This window comes from Euprymna scolopes, chromosome 44, assembly GCF_053919585.1.
Source record: "Euprymna scolopes isolate OS-2025 chromosome 44, ASM5391958v1, whole genome shotgun sequence".
In the NCBI taxonomy this organism is placed as follows: domain Eukaryota; kingdom Metazoa; phylum Mollusca; class Cephalopoda; order Sepiida; family Sepiolidae; genus Euprymna; species Euprymna scolopes.
In genome coordinates this window covers 23,564,855-23,588,692 of record NC_136525.1, presented here as the reverse complement: position 1 = coordinate 23,588,692, position 23,838 = coordinate 23,564,855, and the positions used below count along the sequence as shown (strand labels likewise).

The 23,838-nt window shown below is 34.4% G+C and overlaps 1 protein-coding gene across 2 annotated transcripts in view; it reads right to left on the bottom strand.

Annotated features, from left to right (window-relative positions):
• Nucleotides 1-23,838, bottom strand: part of LOC145268740 (testis-specific serine/threonine-protein kinase 3-like) — a 158,553-nt gene that overhangs the window by 76,832 nt on the left and 57,883 nt on the right. Inside the window, exon 1 of one of the 2 annotated variants that reach the window (XM_080124328.1) lies at nucleotides 7,437-7,603. The exons of the other annotated variant lie outside the window; for it this stretch is intronic. The gene's annotated coding sequence lies outside the window, so the exon portion shown is untranslated. Of the gene's footprint in view, nucleotides 1-7,436; nucleotides 7,604-23,838 lie in introns of those variants that run through there. 2 annotated transcript variants of the gene reach the window in all.

Here is a 23,838-nt window from a genome sequence, read left to right as displayed (position 1 = left end):
TATTGCACTATTTCCAAACTCAAAGAATATATATTTGCAGAATACATTTGGTAAAGTGAAAACTATTACTTTCTGGTCAAAAGACATAAAACTGTTCGAGAGCGGTTCACGTTAAACTAAGTAGCTTGTTAGACTATAAAAACAAAAATATTGATCAACTAACGTGATTTTTAGAATATGATATTTTAATTTTAGTTTCGTACCGGATACGTACATCGTACAGATTTCTCTTCATTTCGTTTTAAATGAGACAATTCTGGACATTAACTAAAAATAGTTTACATGACGTGCATCCATCTATCTATATCTATATATCTATAAAAGTGAAAATGTCTGTGTGTGTGTGTGTCTCTGTCTGTGTGTGTCTGTCTGTGTGTGTACATTTCCCTACCAAATACCTCTGTCAATTTTCAGTCTACAGGCTCAAGATTTGATATAACGGGTATTGAGATTTCGGAAAATCTTTTTAATCGGTTTTTGGCTAGAAATTTGGCTGTCAAGTTCAACGATTTGGCTTTTGAAAACTCTACCAAACTCCTCCGCCTATTTTGAGTCTTGAAATTTTAGATGTAAGTTACTTGGACATGGATCAAACTTTTTAATTAAATTTGAGCCCAAAACAATAAAAGTTAAGATGTTAAAATTAGGGTCAAAGTTTTAAAAAATCTGACCCCTCAGCCAATGTTTTGTCTAAACATTTGAAATTTTACATAAAGTGCATTCATACATAGGGCAAGATTTTTAATCGTTTTTTGGTCGAAAATTTGGCTTCCAAGGGAGCAACGTTTAAAAGATTTGCCATTTGCGATCTATAGCAAATTATTATATAGAAAGACATTACCGTACATATGCACACTTTTTAATATATACATATGCATATAAAGGTATGAAAAGTGCATAGGGCCCGAGCAAAGCCGGGCTGAACTTTTTTTTATTTATTTATTTTTTAATTACATTTTCACCCCAAACAAGGCAAATTGCCACTTTTGTGTAGGGGGCTACTATCAGGGGCAGCAACTACTGGGGCACTATGTTGGGATTTGGGCAGTAAGATGTCGGTTCACGTTACACTTGAACTTCTGCATGTCAGTACAGTTAGGGAAGCAGGGACCTGGAATGGAATTCCAGAGTCTAGTGGTTCTGGGGAAGAAACTACTGTAGTAGAAAGAGCTTTTACATCTAGGGATCTCTACTGTGTGGGGGTGGGATTTAGCTGCCTGTCGGGTTTGTCGAGAGTGTCTACGTCGTGGGAGCACAAGTGTCTGCAGTTCGTCAGAGCATTCACCATTAAAATACTTGTAGAACAGGCAGAGGGATGCAACGTTTCGTCGATGGGACAGAGGCTGAAGCTTAGATGCCAGTTCAGGGCCTATCAGCTTGGCGACTCTCTTTTGAACCTTGTCTAGGAGCGAGAGAATAGTAGCAGATGCACCAGCCCAAATGTGATAACCATACTCCATACATGGGCGAATGGTGGCCTTATAGAGGTACAGGATACTTTCAGGTGTCAGTAGTTTTCTAACCCGGTAGAGAGAGAGCCTACCTTTTTCGCAGCGTGCCTGGCAATGTTTTCAATATAATTGTTCCAACTCATGTTTATATATATTTACACACTATTAGCAAAATATTTAAATGTATGACTTCTTTGCCAGGGCGATGATCTGTGTGTATATTTTGGGGGTGGATGTGGGCTAAAATCTTACAATTTAGAAATGGAACACAACTTGCTAAAATGAAGCCAGTCTTTCAGAAACAAATGGGCGGAACGAAACTTTTGACCACAAGTGATAAATTTACGAACGAACACAACATAAAACAGTATTCGTTAACGCAAATATGTGTTAGACTAAAATCAAAACAATCCTTGAATTAAAAAAATAATAATAATACAGAATAGTTAATTAATGGAATTTTCTTTTTAAAATAAATATGCAAATTCGTTACATAATCTATCTAGCCAATATATCAGAAATATCTATCGCTCCTTTTATTTAAAAAGACCGTTCTAACAAACCCTCAATGGGTTAAATTGCGCAATTTGATATATATTAGTAGTTTAGCAAGGCCACAGGGGAGAAAACCAAACAAAAAAAAAAACTAATCAAAATTCATTCCAAAGCATCGAAACTGAAGCTGCCCTACCAGGACACTATATATATATATATATATATATATATATATATATATATATATATATATATATATATATATATATATATATATATACAAATGTAGGCAAATTTGGGCATATTTTATTGGTTTGAAAATGAAGGTTCTTTTTTATCAATTGTCATAAAATTTTAACCATAGAATAGTAATAGTATTTTCAAAAAGTTTTCAAATTCTTATGTAGTTTTGTCCCATAGAACCAAAGATATGAGCATTTTAATATTCAATTTAGCTACCAGTATATATATATATATATATATATATATATATATATATATAGGGTGGCCAAAAACAAACGTGCCCCACTCTAATTAGGCCCCGTTTCTTAGTGTTTTGTCCGAATGAAATGAAACGCTGATCATAACTAGTTTATTATATTTAAAACATCAAATCAAAACACTAGGGTCTTTGGCCTTTTTTTCTACAGCATATGTTCTAGATGGCCTCTATTTAGCTTTTTTTTTTGGGGGGGGGGTCACCCCGCATATATATATACACTCACACGCATATATATATATATATATATATATATATATATATATATATATATATATATATATATATATATATATATATACCACTATTTTTGGCATTTTTCTAAGTTTCAAATCTCAGCGAGTATTATTCAGAATTTAACAAACGAAGGCTCGTTTCAAAGGTAATGACTCGAATTGTGTAGTGCGCTATGTGAAGTTTGTCTTCAAGGTTACATATTAAGGGGATCATCCATCATCAAAAGCCCGTTTTTGGCACTTTTATAACCTTTTAGAAATAAGCAACCAATCATTAGATGTTTACAAACGAGGGTTTTTTTGAACATCCTTTAGTTTAATTCATGTAATAGTAAATGTAAACTTTGTCATTTATTTCGCACAGTTTCAATCATTGTTATTTGTTATCCAAGTTTTGCATTTGAATTATGAAATATCTGATATCCCCCCCCCCAACCCTCTGACCTTGATGGAGGGGTTACTAAAATTTGCTAATGTGATTTCAAATGATCTGAAATAACAGATAGGGGAGATTTGAATCCAAACTTTGTAGATTATTCTTAACATTTGTCTATAAATTTGGCGAAATAAATATATGTTAAATATATCAATTGAAATATAGAAATGATTTTGCATATATTTATTTCACCAAATCTATAGATAAACATTGAAAATAATCTAAAATGTATGGAATCAAGTCTCCCCTTGCTGTTATTTAATCATTTAAAACCATATTAGCAAGTTTTAGTCTTACCTTTATCAAGGCCAGAGGTTTTAGGGGAATATATATATATATATATATATATATATATATATATATATATATATATATATATATATGTGTGTGTGTGTGTGTGTGTGTGTGTGTGTGTGTGTGTGCTAGCAGGCCGCCCAGCATTACCCAGTCATAAAATGTGCTTCAATATGACATTTTGATTAATGCAGATTTCATATTTATCAATATATTATATTGGACCCAATATATAGTAATAATTTATAAAATTAAAAAAAAAATGACTCGTGCGCCACCACCGAGAATCGAAACCAAAACGTTTAGCTTACGATTTTCTTTTTCCTTTGACATTAATGCCTGAGCTATGAAGACAGGTTTGCCGCAAGACTAAAAATTAAAACATTAACCAATAGCTATTACGTCACGCATGCATATTCGTAATGCCGCTGTTCGACCATCACCTGGCAAATTCCATTTCTTTAATTTTCACACTTTTGCACTGATTTCCCCGACTAAAACCCAAATATAAAGTTTCGCATGGGTTAGAATACCCTATACATTAAGTTTCATTCTGTAGATCAAAAACTGACAGAGGAGTTTGGTAGGCAAAATTTTTTAAACGAATATACATACGCATATATAAATATATATAGTAAAAGGTCTGTGTTTACTATAACCTTTTTACACAAATATTACGCAAGAATAAATCATGTAAAATATTTGCATGAATATCATTACACGTAATAGTTAACTAAAGATGATCACCCCCATCAGAAAACCGAAAAAAAAAATAATAATAGGGAAATTATTAAAATGAATTTTTAAAAAAATATGCAAATTAGCTAGATCTTTTGCAGATGAATGCAATTCCACGACCCATATATAACGAAGTTGTATTTTCTTTTTAAATAAATAGAAAAAAGGGGTTTTAATATGAATATCGATACAAAAAATTATAGGAGTATATATATATATATATATATATATATATATATATATATATATATATATATATATAATTGAAACGTCTTGTCAGACGAGTGCCACTCTCTCAGAGACTTAAAGGCAATGAGCCCAAAAATTACTTTGTTTTAGTCCTACCGGTGAATTCATATCCTCAAGCAGGCATGGCACTAAAGACGGTCATTGAGATCAATTATTACATGCTTCCAGCATTTCAAGCCTCCACACGTCACAACTTTTCCATCACCACAGGACCATTTTTATAGACAAATGCCTGAGGGAGTATCTATACACAGATGATGTTACAGAGTCTTACCTTTGTACGACAACTAAGTCTCTCTCTCTCTCTCTCTCTCTCTCTCTCTCTCTCTCTCTCGGTTCAAAATGTTGAGATCCAGCAACAAGTTAAATTGCAGACCAGCTTAATGCGGGTACTGGTCTCCCGCTTTATGGTCTTTTAAATCAGAGATTTGCTTCTCCTAGAAAGGTTGCCTTCACCACGGCTTACGGGAGCCCTCTCCACCCCAACAAACACATACATACGCACAAACACACACGGTGCTAGTTGGCCGTTGACCCCCCCCCCCCCAAAAAAAAGGGTTCATTCGCCCTTTGGAAGGTCTTGTTTTTAATAATTCAGGGAGACTAGCCATCCTCCTCACCAAACAAGTCTGGTGGTGGAACCAGTGTAGTCGCCGGTTACCCGGCCATGAGGCAGGTAGTACTGGGTTACATGGTACCAGTAGCATATGACATGACCTGACATATATATAATTAATAATTGTGTGTGTATGTGTGTGTATATATATATATATATATATATATATATATATATATATATATATATATTTATATATATAATTATTAATTATGTTAACCGCTTTGAATACAGGGAGTAAAACTCGTTATGGATTCATCGAAAAATCATCCTTTATATTAACGATATGTGCAAACAGCTGTCTCACCAAATATTGAAATTGCCCCATCATCACATATTAAATTATTGTAATCTAATTTACTCGTAATCGAATATCTGTTTAAATTAAAATAACACTAACAATTAAATCCCCACACTGCATTTCAATTTCTTCTTAAACAATTTAGACAGTTAAATATTTTGGTCAACATTTAAAAAACCAAACAAAAAACAATGAATTGCTTCGTGACTCTTCGAAATTTAAATCGAATTTGAAAGCACTTAAACTTCCTGATGGAATGTTAGGGTCTGCCAAACGATTGTGAAAAATGGACTGCATGATTCCGTGACGTCAGATTTGTGTTAACTATACGAACTATGGAAAAGCAGAAGCGACTTAATGATTTTTTAAAACCTTTGTTTATCTTCTTCAAACTGCAATCAATAATTAATCTTTGTTATAATTTTGTCAGGTTTTAAGATTTACATAGTTTAACGATTAATAATATCATAAAACATTTGTATATTAAATATGAAATACGGTTTTACTGAATGTTCATTTGCTTACCTACGGGGTTCCATATTTTGCTTGGTAAAAAGAGACAAACAAAATATGAGGGGGCATACAAAATGCTTAATATTTGTGCAATAATATTTTCAAATTGGTTTTAATCTGGCGATAAAATAGCTGACAAGAGTCATGTTTATATTAAAACTTAATATAAAAATAAAACAATTTAAACACAATTATTAAAAATCTATGTTGTAACGGAACATTTTTAAATAATGGAATTTCAATCGTTTTAATCTTTTAAAAATTAATTAATTTTTAGGAAGTTTCTTTTGTTTTGGCAGTTCAACTGATTATAGTATATATTAATTCGAAAAAAAAAACGCTATTAAAAATCATAATAATATTCAATTTATATCAATTTTTTAATTGTAACTTCAAGGTAATTTTTGTTCAATACGTGTATTTAATTTTTTTTTTAAATAAATATGTTTTAGTTGTTTGAACTCTTATGTTTCATAATAAATAGAAATGTCGATAGATTTAAATATATTTTGTTCAAATTTCGAAATGGGGAGGGGGACACGCACTTAACAAAATATTTCTCCTCGTATATTTTACGGAAACTGCATTTTATATGTAATTTCATTCTAAAATGGATAAGTATCGAAAATTTCACGCAAATCTGACCATTAGTTGATTTTTGCTAGATTTATTAAACACGGGTATGTTTTCACATTCGAAATGCTTACTACATGGGAACGTTATTTTAAAGCGCCAATTATGTAAACACGATTTTCGTCTCGCAATTTCATTATTTTCGTACAATGAAAAAAATTTTTTTAAATTATTACTGGTTTATTTTGCCCTTCTTTTAAATGGTACACAAGTTATATTGATAATCTTAATTTATAATAAAGTTACATCGTTTTACATATGGGGGGTAATTCTGTGGTGACTTTGGAGGTGCCTATAGAATATCATTAAAGCTAGCTTTTAAGTTCTAAGCAAATTCTCATTTAATCAAAAGATTGAAAGCTTGAAAGCTACTTACCTGTAATAATTAACCAGAAAAGCAGCAAAATCTCACCCCTTAACTGTCGATGTCCCTAGATGCCATAACGCTTTGTGTTTTATTAGCGTCTCCCCTCAGACTGCTAGCCTTTGGAATTCCCTCCCTGTCGGTGCTTCACAGACTGTACTAACCTGCTGAGTTGTAAATGTAATGTAAACAAACAACTCGCTTCTCAACTCCCCACAGTCTCTACTTAAACCCGATCTCAAATAGTAACCCTTTATGTTATAAGTGTCAATATGCCTTGTTTGGGGGTGGAAAAAGTTAAAAAAAAATGAATAAAATAATTTTATAAATAGAGATAATATCTTAACTATTAATTATAGTTTTAAAAAATAAATTGGTGCAGTTAATAATTTGATGACAAAATGATGTAATAATGTGATTGAAAAGTAGAATTTCTAACTTAAATTAATAATAATTAGACTAACAACAAACAAACGGTGTGTGTGTTTTTTAAGCAAAACAAAACTGAAAGTAAAACTACTCCCAGACAACGTTGGAAAGATGAAGCTATTTTTTTTTTTTTTATATAAAACTTAAAACTTAAACAAGTTTAAAATAAAAAAAGTACTTGCCAGTTTTAGATGAATTTCATATCTAGTTGAAGATGAATTAATTTCTCCGCTTCTAAGAGAATCCATCCATAGCTATATCATTGCAATGGAATGGGAGGACACGTGCTTACGAATTCACAACTGCTTATTCTCCCCCACCCCGTCTCCCTCTCTTTCTCCCGCTCCCTCTCTCTCACTCTTTATCCTCTCTCTTTCTCTTTCACTCTCTCTCTCACTCTCTCTCTCGCACACACACACGCACACGCACGCACACACACACACACACACACACACACACACACACACACACACACACACACACACACACACACACACACACACACACACACACACACACACAAGCACACGTATATGTGTGTATAAAGACCAGATAAATAAAGACACAAACTCTTTTATCAAAGTAGTCTCATCGGAATTAATTATCTTATGTCTAATATATAAACGACTATACTCCCGTCTGCCTGTCGGTCTGTCCGCTTGTCTGTCTGCCTGTTTGTCTGTCCGTCTCCATATTTTACAAACTCCATCTCATTCGAAACTAAAAGTTGCAGAGTGGCGCTGGGGGTCTCAAATGATTGGATTTTTTACGGGCCGTTCTTTTATGGGTCTTTAGCCGGCTAAAATAGTTTTTAAGGGGTCAAAAATGATTCAAATTGAAAAAAAATCGTTGAACATTTTGTACATAAATTCTAGTTTATTTTTAATTTTTAATCAGCTTATATGCGGGTAGCGTTGGTACAGTGGTAACGTCACCAGCTTTGAATGCTGCAGTTTCGATTCTTGCTGAAGGCTTCTAAATACTTTTATATATATATATATATATATATATATATATATATATATACTTGTGTATATAGATATATAAATATATGTATGTATATATATACACACATATACATATGTATGCATATATGTATATATTTATGTATGTATATATATATATATATATATATATATATATATATATATATATATATATGTATGTATGTATATACAGGGTGACTCAAAAAAACAGAGATATTCAATTGTTTTTCTGAGCATTTTACAGTCAACGGAGAAAAAAAGGCCAAAGACCCTAGTGTTTTGATGTGATGTTTTGCATATGATAAACGAGTTATGACCAAAGTTTCATTTCATTCGGTTAAAACACTAAGAAACGGGGCCTAATTAGAGTTTTCTGGGTTACCCCGTATATATATATATATATATATATATATATATACGTGCATATGCATGTATACATATATACATATATGCATTTATATGCACATGTCTATATATATGTTTATATGTATGTGCATATGTGTGTGCGCATATATATATATATATATATATATATATATATATATATATATATATATATATATATATATATAGCGAAACGAAAAGAAAAACAGCTATTTTCTATCTTCCTCCTATTACGTAATCAGACATTTCCCCGGGTTTTGCTTCGTGAAAGAAGAAATAGTGAAAAACTTACAAGATAAAAAAAAAATAATGGGAGCAATGCCAGCACTTTTCTCTCGATATATATATATATATATATATATATATCTTATTTTTTAATGTTCATTTTTCACATACGACCGTCCCTCCCCCTTCTCTCTCTCTATCTCTTTTTCTGAACCTCTCTATCCGGCACAACTAGTTTGTGGTAAGTATATATATATATATATATATATATATATATATATATATATATATATATATATATATATATATATATATATATATAGGGAGCGTTGCAAAAATAAAAAATAAATAAATAAAAATAAAAGTTCCATTTAGCGTCCCAGATACTATTTTCGAGGAGACAGTTTAAACGGAGGCTAAAGAGAGTCCGACATAGGTGACTAGAAACTGATCCCCTTTGTGTTATGTTTGAAACCGACGGTAGTAATGTTTTCTGATCTTCTGTAATACAAATATATATATGCATATATATCATGCTCTTAGATTGATATTTTCTTTATAGTCCAGCACTTTGTTTATATTCCCTCCCACAAACTGGATCGTTCAAAAAATAATGCCTCTTATTTTTAATCCGCCCCAATGGATCAAAGGAGGTTTGCAAATTGCATTGTTATGATGACTGAACTTAAGTATTTATGATCTCTGCTGCAGATATTGACAATGTGAGACTATAAGAAAGCACCCGCTGTCATGATGTGCGCCAGGCGGGGATGCGTCATTGAATTACTCCATACATAAAACATAAAAAAATTAAACCAATCAACATTCACCGGCGTCTGTTTAAGGTTTATAAAGCTGATTCAGTCGATTTCAGAACAGTTAGGAGATGAGTTTTTTTATTTCAGAGTGGCGACAGAGATATGAGTGACAGAGCGCCCCCCCCCCCGGACGCACATACACAGCCACCACTCCGGTAAACACCGTGTGCTTCAACCAACCTATCCACGGATCAGCACGGATAACCGTGAATAAATAGCGTGTAGCGTTGGATGTGTGAGTCAGTGCACTGGAAACGATGTTTACACCCGTAGGATACAGCAAAGTGGGTGCTGCCTCACTCACCGTACAATCCTGACTTCGCACCGTCAGTTTTCCACTTGTTCGGACCTCTGAGGGACGCATTATGTGCGCAACATTTCCCCGACAAAAACGCCGTAATAATAGCCGCGAAAAAATAGTCAGCCTCGACAGGTGCTGGATTTTACGACCGAAGCAGAAGCATCAAGGTTCTCGTTCATCGCTTGCAAAAGGGCATTAAGAGTGGTGGTGACTGTGTAGAAAAATAAATTCTGGAGCACAAAAGGTCGCTTGATTTAATGATACCACTCCGTCTTCGTAGCTCTTCAACTTATATATATCTTTATTTTTATAAAGTAATAGGGTTCGTGTGTTTCTGTCTGTGTGTACAGCTCTCCATCATCAACGAAATATAAAGGAGGTAAGAGGGTAGATCTCTCCTGGTAGAGAAACATTAGAACCCATTTTAGGATGTTTCTGTTATAGGAGACATAAGAATCTATGCCTAATTTCTTTATATACTAGTCTACAAACCACCCCCATATCGAATGACTTATGCTCATTTGCATATCACATTATATTAAATCTCTTTAACTAATTACCTCGACCTTATTACATATTGGAAATATTCTAATCATTTCAACTGTACTATTTACAAAATCTATTTAACATTTAATTATTTAATATATTTTCATTTAATTTTATATTCGATTTATTTCACTTTACGTATATTATCAAAACAATTCATTGGCGAGCAAAGCTTTATGTTTTGGGATTGTATTGAAAATGTAATGGAAATTTCAATTTCGTTCCGTTTTAATCTTTTATATTTTACTTGCCAATATAATTGAAAGAATACAATTCAACTATCGTAATTTTATATAAATAAACAAAAACAAATATTTTAAAATAAAACTTTATTAAAAAATAAATAATTTTATTTTTAAATGAAAAAAATCAATTTAGTAAAATAATTGTATTAAACACCCCCAGCCTTGTCAGCAAACCTGTAAACCTATAAAAGTTAACATTTCGAATGTAAACAGTGATTTTTCGATTTTGTTAGCACTTGCCGCAATTAAATACAATTAAAACGGAACTAACTTTATTTCCATTCTATTTTTTAAACAACCCCCAAAACATAAAGCTCTCTTCCAGTTATAGCCAATTTTTTTTTTAATTAAATAAAACAGGTCAAAATAAACAGATAAGCGCATTTTCTTTTACATTTTTCTTACAACCATTGTCATTTAACCAACTGCAGGATACCGTTACTTTTGTGGGGTTGTTTTGAAAATGGCACGGAGATTATAATTTCGTTCCAATTTAATCTTTCTGGTCGAGCCTATTTCGAAAGCCTGTCTTATCATAGATTTGAACTACAAATAATTTATTACATTTTGATTATTACTATCTTAAGACTTAAAGCTTATATTTATTTCATTTTTCTATTTATATATTGAATTAGTTATTTCCAGTCTTATTTAAACTTAGTGCTTTCTTTAAACCGGATGAACCTTTTATAAAAATATGAGTTTAACGTAAAGAACACAAACAAGGTTTTATTCAACTGAATTTCTTCCAGTTTACTAACAAAATATATAAATTTAAAAGAGATATAAATAATAAAATAAAAAGATTATGTAATTTAAAAGAAATACACGTACTCACAAAAGCAGAACTTTTTTTACACATTTTTTCTTTAAAACCATAACAATGAGACTAACAATTACCTAGATCTTAGTAATTATTTGTTTTAATAGAACTGTTTTAATTGTACTGTTTACTTAGTTAACCTAAGTTGGTATTACATTTATTTTACATTTACTTTTTTTTTTTAATTATTACTTTTAGACTGTGACGTTTACACCCGGAAGTAATGAGTCACACGTAGGTCGCTTTTATTCATTCCTTTTGGTCAAGATCAAAGTGTAGTATCTGTTCTTCAGATGCTGCACTTCATTTTCTTGTTCTCTTTCGGTGGAGGAGAAATCCTTCACGACTGAGACAATTTTTATTTTTGTACCTTTTCTCCACGTTAAAAAACGACCCTGGTGTCTAACTCTGTCCCGTGGGGAGGCATAGTAAATAGGTACAATATAATTGTTTATAATTGTACTATTCAGAAATATTATTTATAGTTCGTCCATTTCAGTTAGTATACATTTCCTTTACGCTTAATTAATTTACAATCATTAATATCGTTAAACAATTCCGTTTAAAACCGAAATTATGCCACCCAAACGAAGTAGAAACGAAAGTGAGGAAGAAAGAATGGAAAGATTGGAAGCTAATAGACTAAGAGTTGCTGCAATTCGCTCCAATGAAAACAATTCAGATAGAGAAAGACGTCTAGAACTTAACAGGATACGTCAAAGAGAAAGGAGAGCAAGACTGTCAGATTTGGAAAGAGAACCCCAACGTGAAGCTGACAGAACTAGACATGCTGTAAGGCGGTTAAATTCATCACAAGATGAAATTCAAGAAAGGCAAAGATATGCACTGGAAAGAGAAGCAATATTACGATCGAATGAATTATATGAGGTAAGTAGACGTACACAAGGTCAGTTGAGAGTGGCTCAACGACATCAGAATGAATCGGAAACCCAACGAAGCTTTCGCCTATACCAAGGGCAACAACGAGAGGCTGCATGGAGAGAGAGTATGACTTTGCCCCAGCAATTGACAGAAAACGAGGCAGCTAGACAACGAATGACTGCTTTGAGACACCATGAAATAGAACACTACAATAGAAAAGGATTGCTCTACAACAAAAATGACTCTCTCACTACAGCTGATATAGGAAAAATGGACAAAGTATGTCAACATTGCTCAGCTGTAAAATTTAAAGGAGAAACCCCTGGTTGTTGTTGTTCTTCTGGCAAAGTTGTGCTTGATAGCTTTCCACCACTGCCTCAGTTGCTTCAAGATTTGCTCTCCGGCAATGGTCCCATCTCTAAAGATTTTCTGCAAAATCTACGCTGTTATAACAATTGTTTTGCAATGACATCATTTGGTCACAAAATTGCGGCAGTACATGGGTAGAATCCTTCTTTTAGAATTCGAGGCCAGGTTTGCCACCAGATTGGGAGTCTTTTACCACCTGAAGATGAAACAGCAAAGTTTATTCAAGTCTACTTCTTGGATAGTCTGGAAGAGGAACTACATAATCGGGGACGTGACAGTAGACTCAATAGAGACATTCTCCAAAGTCTGACTGAATTTTTACATGAGAACAACAGCTTCATTTGTCAGCTGAAAACAACAAAGGAGAGGATTGAAGAAGAACACTTGGTAGAACATAAAGTTGTCATAAGGGAAGACCGAAGGCCGCAAGAAGAGCATCCACGGCGATTCAATGCTCCAACAACAACGTATGAGATTGGAATATTAATGGAGAATGAACCAACAGCTAACCGGGATATTGTCTTGCGTTTTAGAAATGATACATTAAAATGGATCTCCGAACTACATCCCCTCTACGATACTTTAATGTACCCGTTAATGTACCCCTATGGTTCTCCATCTTACAACATCTACATGAAGGCATCTAATGGGCGAAAAGTTACCCAACAGCAATTTTATTCGTACCATTTAATGACTCGGCCTGGAAACTATTTTCTCTGGTACCGAAGGCTATTTCAACAATGGCTGGTGGATGTGTACTGCAAGATTGAAACAGAACGTTTACAGTTCCTGAGGCGTGAGCAACAGACCCTGAGAGCTGACAATTATAGCAACTTGAGAGATTCAATTCTTAGGGAGGATGGGAATCCAGAACAGTTTGGTCAACGAGTTGTACTTCCGGCAACTTATACAGGAGGCCCTCGATACATGTTTGAGCGTCAAAGTGATGCCATGGCATATGTTCGGCGAATGGGCCGAGCCGACCTCTTCATCATGTTCACAACAAATCCAAAGTGGACAGAAATTACAGAAAATTGTCTTCAAGGGCAAGACCCTCAGGATCGTCCAGATATTGTTGCCAGGGTTTTCAGGCAGAAGCTAAAAAAGTTACTTGAATTTATTAAAAAGGGAGGATTTGGCAGGTTGAGGGCTTTCCTGTACAGTATTGAATATCAAAAAAGAGGACTGCCGCATGCACACATCCTCACCTGGCAGGCCCCAGAGGACAAACTTCTACCAGAAAAAATGGATCTCTGCATATCTGCAGAGATCCCTGACAAAGAGGAAGATCCTGATCTTCATGCTAAAGTGATGGCACATATGGTGCATGGACCTTGTGGACCATTTAATCCAAATTGTCCATGTATGATTGACAACAAATGTTCCAAAAAATACCCAAAAGAATTTCTTCAGTGTACCGAGCAAGGCCAAGACTCTTACCCCAAGTACAGGCGAAGAAAACCAGAAGATGGAGGCCAGACTGGTACAATAAGGATGAAGAGAAATGGTCGGTATATTAATCAAGAAATAACAAACCAGTGGATTGTTCCGTACAACAAGGTCCTCCTTCAGCAGTTCAACGCTCACATTAACGTAGAAATTTTCAGCTCGATCCAAAGCATCAAATATGTCCTCAAATACGTGAATAAAGGATGTGATCAAGCAGTGTTTGAACTACAAAGAACTGATGGAGCAGCTAACCAACAAGGCCAAGTACAAAGTCACATTGTGGATGAGATCCAGCAGTTCCAGAATGCAAGGTATGTCGGCAGTTCAGAGGCGGCCTGGAGGATATTGGAACATCCCATCCATGAACATTTCCCCCCAATTGTACAACTTTCTGTTCATCTTGAAAATGGGCAGCATGTCATGTTCTCAGCTGATACTGCTCTGGAACGAGCCCAAGGTCCACCGCCTGCCACAACTTTGACACCATTTTTTCAACTCTGCCATGAGGATGACTTTGCAAGGGGTCTCAAATACGTAGAAGTCCCTGAGTTTTACACTTGGAACAAATCGACAAAGAAATGGATGAGAAGAATGCGTGGGGTACAAGTTGAAGGTACTGAAAATGATGATGTATGGAAGGCACCATGCATTGGGAGAATCTACACAATTAGTCCAAAAGCAGGGGAGTGTTATTTCTTACGCCTGTTGCTCAATGAGGTTGCTGGTCCAACTTCATTTCAAAATTTGCGAGCATACAATGGTCAGGTGTTTGAAACATACAAAGCAGCGTGCCTTGCTCGAGGCCTTCTAGAAAATGACCATCACTTGCATCAAGCAGTAGGAGAGGCAAGTGCCACTCAATCACCTTCAAATTTGCGAAACCTATTTGTGATAATTTTAACAGCCTGTGAGCCAAGAAATCCTCTTGAGATCTGGATGGCTTTTCGTGATGTAATATCTGAAGACATTCTTCACAGATACAGGCAAGAAGTTAACAATCCAGAAGCAGATTTTAATGAGGACATCTACAATAAAACTCTTTGTCTAATTGAAGAAAAAGTTCTCCTTATGTGCGGTCAACCATTGGCAAGCTATGGATTACCTGCACCAACGCAAGGGAGAGATGAAAGACTCGCGAGAGAGTATCAACGTGAAGTTACTTATAATCTTGAAGAACTTTCCCTACAAGCAGAAAATATGCAAGAAAAACTGACCGATTCTCAAAGAGAAGTTTACAATTCATTCATGGCAATGTTGGAAGCACAAGGTGAAATGAACAAAAACATGATGTTTCTTGATGCTCCAGGTGGTACGGGCAAGACTTTTGTAATCAATTTGATCCTTGCAAAGATTAGATCCATGAGAAAGATTGTGCTTGCAACAGCATCCAGTGGCATTGCTGCTACTCTACTACAAGGTGGCCGCACTCTTCACAGCACTTTTAAAGTACCCTTGGATACTCATCGAATGGATCAGCCAGTTTGCAAAATTACTGGTAACTCAGCCTTGGCAAATGTAATTAGAGACACCTCTGCAATCATTGTAGACGAAGCCCCAATGACGCACAAGAGTGCTTATGAAGCAATTGACCGAACACTGCAAGACATCACAGGAAACAAGAATCCCATGGGTGGCATTCCAACCTTATTTTGCGGTGATTTCCGTCAAATCCTCCCAGTGGTTAAAAATGGCACAAGGGCTAACATTGTCAATGCAAGTTTGAAACAATCCTATCTCTGGAGGCACGTTATAGTGAAGAGACTGACTACTAATATGAGAGCCTATATCTCTGATAACACAGCTGCAGCAGACTTCTCAAAATTGCTTCTCCAAATCGGTAATGGTCAGTTTCCTATCACTTCTTCACCTGACACAATTAAGATTCCAACTGCGCTTGGTAAATGTGTCGGTAATCAGAAGCAACTGAAAGACAAAGTGTACCCAGACCTGCAAAACAATGGAAAATCACCGGATTGGCTTGCTGAGAGGGCTATTATTTCGCCATTAAACAGCAATGTGAATCATTTGAACAATTCAATAATGGATGAATTTCCAGGAGACACAAAGCAATACAAGTCAGTTGATTCAGCTACTAATGAATATGAAGCTGTTCACTACCCTGTGGAGTTTTTAAACACTTTGGAGATATCTGGAATGCCTCCATACATTTTAAATCTCAAAATTGGATCGCCAATCATGATTCTTCGATCCTTGGAACCGCCAAAAACAACAAACGGAACCAGATGTGTTATCACCAGATTGCACACCAATGTACTTGAGGCTACCATTTCCTGTGGTCCCTACAAAGGCGAAACCGTTCTACTGCCAAGGATCCCCTTAGTTCCATCGGACTCAGAACTTCCATTTAAATTCCGGAGACTCCAATTTCCTGTGAAGGTGTGTTTTGCAATGAGCATAAACAAAAGTCAAGGTCAGACATTTAACACCATTGGCGTAGACTTGACATCAGACTGCTTCAGTCACGGTATGTTCTACGTCTCCATCAGCCGGACAGGAAGTTCAGAAAAACTCTACATTCTAGCTCCAAATCAAAGCAGCAGAAATGTAGTTTACCCTGAGGCTCTTCAGTGAAAAGTTCGAGAAATGGATATGAGGAAAAACTGACATGATCTGATTGTGGTAAGTTTTTAGTATTGAATGTGCAAGATAAAATTTAAGCAAGAGTTGAAAATGACTTCAATGAAAAATTTACTATGTAACATCAAGTAACCTTCCTTTTTGATGAAAATGTTTTGTGAAGTTCCTGATTGAATTTCAGTCACTACAAGAGGTAGTTAAAATGTTAATCACCTTATGCAATCGTTGCTCTTACAACATAAACTTACTGGAAAGGTGCCCACAGATTTTGGTACCCGAGTGCGCAACAAAGCTCCGTGCGAAGCACGGGTATCTTTGCTAGTATATATATATATAAATGTAATCCTTGGTTCGTTCAAAGTCGATAAAACCATATTTCTACATTACCAATTTATTTGAAATTTTCAGACAACCCATCTTTAGAGTCGCGGGATGTTTCCATGTTATTAAAATAAATTAACATCGCCAATTACAAAATATTAAATAAAATAAAACTATTTTTCGTAAGTGTGAACCTGTTTTGTTGATAGAACTGAACTTCCGTTTCAATTCATTTCATGCACCACGATTTGACGAAACGAATTAAAAGATTTCATTTTCTGTTTACTCGATAAGTAAAAAAAAAAAAACATAATTCTTCCAAATTTTTTAATTTAAAATTTTTTCTTTACTATATCAGGCAAAAAAAAAAAATTGCTCACTTACTTTTTGATTCGAAGTCGTTTTTTTTTTTTTCGATATAAGAAAATATGAACTTTTTTTTATTATCAACACTATAAATTGTTAGGTGAAAGTACAGTTTTTTTTTTTCGAAGAAAATTTACGGATTGGTAACGTGCTTAAATAATATTTGGTGCTAATGCAGAGAGTGATCCGCGCTATTTTTTAAATCGTCTTTCCACGTTTAATTAAAATTTTATTATATGTTTTTTTTTATTCAATTGTAAGGTTAAAATACAGATTAGGTACAAAACACCCTTCCCATGTTAAGAATGGCTTTTTTAATAATAACGTTCTTATTTCAGCATGGATCACTTTCTGCATGAATACTGTACTTTCACTTAACAATTTAATAAACAAAACATGGTACTTATGCAGAGAAAGTACTGTGCTAAAATAATAACATTATTTAGAAAGCCATTCTTAACATGGGGAGGGCATTTTGTAACTATTCTATACTTTTACCTGACAATTTAATAAACAAAAGATGGCACTTATGCAGAGAAGGTACCGTGCTGAAATAATGTTATTAAGAAAGCTATTCTTAACATGGGAAGGGGAGGGTATTCTGTAACTATTTTATACTTTCACCTAACAATTTAATATACAAAAGATGGCACTTATGCAGAGAAGGTACCGTGCTTAAATAATACCGTTATTTAGAAAGCTATTCTTAACATGGGGAGGAAGCTTTGTATCTATTCTATACTTTCACCTAACAATTTAATAAACAAAAATAGAGAGTACTTATGCATAGAAAATACCGTGCTGAAATAATGTTATTTAGAAAGACATTCTTAACATGGGGACGGTATTTTGTAACTATTCTGTCCTTTCACCTAACAATTTAATAAACAAAACATGGTACTTATGCAGAGAAGCTACCGTGCTGAAATAATGACGTTATCATTTAGAAAGCCATTCTTAACATGGAAATAGGGGTGTTTTGTAACTATTCTGTACTTTCACCTAACAATTTAATAAACAAAAGTGTAGCAGACAAGGAACAGTACTGAAGCATTAACATTATTATTTAGAAAGCCATTCTTAACATGGGGAGGGAGGATGTTTTCTAACTATTCTGTACTTTCGGTGCAAATGCAGAGAGTGATCCGTGCTATTTTTAAAATCGTATTTCCACGTTTAATTAAAGTTTTATTATATGTTTTTTTTATTCAATTGTAAGGTACCGATTAATGCTTTGTTTTTTTTTGTTTATTTACCGTAGTTTCTTGGGGTTTTTAAAGAAAACCTTTTTTAACAAAAATTGAAAGTACACGTTTTTTCTTTTTTTTACAGAAGTTGTTTTTATATGAATGCTTTTTCTTTATTAAAGAAATTGGGTACTCATGCACTTATTGATCCTTGCTGAAATAATAACGTTATTATTTAAAAAGCCATTCATAACATGGGGAGAAGAGAGTGTTTTGTACTTATTCTGTACTTTAACCTTACAATTAAATAAACAAACGGTAAATTTTTAGATTAGGTCCACCTCCACAATTTTCTTTTAAATGACAACTTTTATAGGTTTTCGACTATGCTGAATACGAAAATTGCATTGAAATTTTGCAGAAATAAATAGTTATCGAGATGTAAAAAGTTGTATAATGCATTGTAATCTCTGGCGGCCATCTTTTTTACGCGCGTGCGCGCGCGTCATAAACAAATCTACACGCCTAACAAAGATGGCCGCTAAAGAATACAATGGATAAAACAACTATTTATATTTCGATAACTACTTATTTCTGCAAAATTTCAATGCGATTTCCTTATTCAGCATAGTCGGAAACCGATAAAAGTCGTCATTTAAAAGAAAATTGTGGAGGTGAACCTAATCTAAAAAAATACATAAAAACATAAAACTTTAATTAAATTTGAAAATAGGATTTTAAAAAATAGCGCGGATCAGTAAGTACATTAGCACATTAATTGAGTACCGTGACCTTATTGCCAAATAAGCTCCGGCTACAATGTTGAACGCGCTGTTCACGTTTTTTTTTTCAAGTTAAATTCAACTTTCACAAAATCTTTTTATTTTTTTATAATTTCATGATATCTTTTTTTTAATAATAAATTGTTAGTTGAAATCACAGAATAGTTACAAAACACCATCCCCTCTATATGGTAAGAATTGCTGATTCCAGCCAAAACCTAACAGCCAGCCATGGTTTTCTCCAGAATATGCTGCTGCTATTGCGCACAGAAATCACTTTTTCCACTGCTTCCAACATAATAGATGTATGGAAACAAAAGCCACTTTCAGGACTGCCAGCAACCATTGTAAGAAAGTAAAGAAGAATGCAAGAGAGTTGTATGCTCAGTCCATCAAGTCCAAAGTAGCTGAGCAGCGGCTTAGTTCCCACCAGTTTTGGCAAATAGAGAATCCTGAACAGAAGCGTGTGGTCTATCCCAACTATCATCAATGGACCTGAGTTAATCTCGTCAGCATCAGACAAAGCCAAACTCTTTGTCAAGAATTTGCAGTAAATTCTACCCTTTGCGACTAAGGCCGCCAACCCCCAATATTTCCTCCTGTATCAGAAAACACACTATGTGATACACAGATATCTGTACGTGATGTTGCCAAGCTAATCAAAAACCTTGATTTCAGTAAAGCAACTGGCCCTGACGATATTCCAATTATAGTACTCAAAAAACTTCAACCAGAACTAGCGCCCATACTTACAAAACTGTTTAAACGTTGTCTTAAGGAGAATTGCTTCCCATCACTCTGGAAAATCTCATCAGTATGCCCTGTATTTAAGAATTCAGGCGATCATTCACCCCCCTCTCAGTACAGGCCAATAAGTCTCCTGTGCGTCATGAGTAAGTTGCTGGAATCTGTGTTAAATAGAGAAGTAATCAACCATCTCAGCAAAAATAACCTTTTTAGTGACAGACAATATTGTTTCCGTTCTGCTAGATCTACAGCAGATGTGCTTACAGTTATATCTCATAAGATTAGCGAATCTCTCGACAGAGGCAACATTTCTAGGGCAATTGCTCTTGACATATCAAAAGCCTTTGATAGGGTATGGCATAAAGGTTTACTTCACAAGATCTCCAGCTACGGTATAGCTGGAAATGTCTTCTCAATTATTAAATCATTTCTCTCTGATAGATTCATAAGAGTAGTAGTTGATGGGCAAAAATCAGAAGCTCACAATATTAATGCTGGAGTTCGTCAGGGGTCCATCCTGGGCCCAACTCTTTTCCTGATCTACATTAATGATCTTACAAATCACATCCTTACATCGTTCGTAGACATTTTTGCTGACGAAACTACCATCTATGGTAGCACATTTAAGACAGTAAACGACCAAGTTCTCTCCGATTTTCTCTCCTCTGATCTTAATCACGTTGTACAATGGGGAAAGGAGTGGCTGGTTACTTTTAATGCATCTAAAACCAAGCTTCTATGTTTACATCATCAATGTTCTGATCCCCATCTGGCATCAATTAAAATGAATGGCTCTCGTCTTGGGGAGGCCTCAAGTTTTGACAGGCTTCTGGGCTTGACCTTTACTCCTGATCTTAAATGGAACACGTACATCAAATCTGTTGCTAAGGCCGCTGGAAAAATGGTCGGATCCTTCTATTGATCCAGTAGATATCTCACTGCTGATGCAATTCTCTATCTATATAAGAGTCAGATACGTCCAGGTATGGAATACTGTTGCCACATATGGGTAGGAGCTGCTAGAAAAGACTTGTCCTGCCTTGATAGGATTCAACATAGACTTCGTGGCCTGGTGGGAGATGTCCTTTTCTCTTCGCTGCAACCTCTATCTCACAGAAGAGATGTTGCGAGTTTGTCTCTGCTTTATCGTTATTTTCATGGAAAGTGTTCGACTGAGCTTCAATCTATGGTCCCCCCTCGCCAAACTTTCACAAGAAACACTCGTCTAGCTGAAAACACTATCAATAATTCCCCTCACTGTTTATCTGTGCCTAAACCTAAACATAGATTCCATGATCAAAGCTTCTTTCTTAGAACTGTACGCCTGTGGAATTGTCTTCCGTTTTCCTGCTTTCCAGCTGTCTATAATATGGTTGTCTTCAAGTCCAACGTGGACAAGTTTCTGATGAGCCGTTCCACTTAAGTTAACAAATTTACCGAACTTCCATTACTATCGATTACTATATTGTCCTGACTGCTGTACACTCTTGTGGTGACGCCTACGTTAAAAAAAAAAAAAAAAAAAAAAAAAAAAGAAAAAAAAGAGAATGATCCGTGCTGAAATAATAACGTTATTATCTAAAAAGCAATTCTTAAAATGGGGAGGGGGGTGTTTTGTACTTTAACCTTACAATTGAATAAAAAGCATATAAAACTTTAATTAGACTTGGAAATACGATTTAAAAAATAGCGCGGATCAGTAAGTTCATTAGCAGCAGAAATTGTTAGGTGAAATATAGAAAAGTTTTTACCAAGAAAACCGTTATTTTTTTAGCCATTCTTACCAAGGGGAGGGGATGGTGTTTTGTCACTACTCTGTGCTTTCAACTAACAATTTATTAATAAAACAAAAGGTAAATTTTCACATTAGGTTCACCTCCACAATTTTTAACATGGGTAGGTTGGGGGTGTTTATTCCGAAAGCCGTTCTTAACATGGAGAAAATGGTGGTATTTATTCCAAAAGCCGTTTTTAACAGACGAAAGACAGGTAAAAGGTTAAAACACGTTGTTAGGCATGGGTGTTGTTTATTCCGAAAGCCATTCTTAATATGAGGATGTTGGGAGTGTTTATTCATGGCCGTCAGTGAATTATAGTGCATAGTACAGGTCTTTATATTGCAAAAACTACTTGCCTCTGCAAATTTTAAATGAGATTTTCTTATTCAGCATAGTCGAAAATTGTAGTGGTGGACCTAATGTAAAAAAAATACCCTCTCCCAAAAAAGATATCATGAAATTTTAATTTTAGCGCGGTACCAAAAATAAAATTAGACAGAAAGATACCCCCTTTGGGTTTGTATTTGCACAAAGACTTGAAAAAGTTGTCAACAAAAACAAATATATAACAAGTAAATATTTTCAAAGGCAAGATAAGTTACTTTTCTACCTAATTGGATAATTTTTAGTGTTTTTATTGGGTTTATACTACTGTACATATAGATTCGAAAAAGTTGTCAAAAAAAATTTGGGTTTGTATTACTGTACACATAGATTCGAAAAAGTTGTCAAAAAAAAATGGGGTTTGTATTACTGTACATATAGATTCGAAAAAGTTGTCAAAAAAAATTTGGGTTTGTATTACTGTACACATAGATTCGAAAAAGTTGTCAAAAAACAAATATATAACAAATAAATGTTACCAAAGGCAAGATAAGTTACTTTTCTACCAAACTGAATATAATTTTCGTGTTTTTATTCAATGTAACATGTTTATTCAGCTCGAAAAGCATACAGTGTTTACCGATATATTGGAAAATTCAAAATGACGCCCGACACTCTCTTTAACACGATAAGTTCAGGAAAAGATGTTATAAATAATAAACTAGACAAAATACTGTTAGAAATTCGCTCAATATATGTTACCGTGACATAAGTTGACATATCGTCGGTGGTTTTTTAATAGTATTTTGTCTAGTTTATTATTTATAACACCTTTTCCCGAACTTACCGTGTTAAAGAGAAAGCTGGGCGCCATTTTGAATTTTCCAATATATCGGTAAACACTGCATGTTTTTCGATCTGAATAAACATGTTACATTGAATAAAAACACAAAAATATATCCAGTTTGGTAGAAAAGTAACTTATCTTGCCGTTGATAACATTTATTTGTTATATATTTGTTTTTTCAACAACTTTTTCGAATCTATGTGTACAGTAATACAAACCCAAAAAATGTATAACAAATATTATCAAAGGCAAGATATGTTACTTTATTATCAAAATGGATAATTTTTTAGTTTTTTTAAATGTAAAATGCTTATTCGGCTCGAAAAAAACAGCGTTTACTGCTATATTTGAAAATTGCAAATGGCAGCAGACTGTGTTAAACACATTAAGTTTGGGAAGATGAGCTAAAACTAAAAAAAATATACAAAATACTGTTAAAAATCACCGAATATATGTCTGCCTATGTCACGGTAACATATATTGAGTAAGTTCCTGACAGTATTTTGTATAGTTTTTTAGTTTTAACTCATTTTCCCAAACTTAACGTGTTCAACACAGTCTGCCACCTTTTGTATTTTTCAAATATACAGATAAACACTACATGTT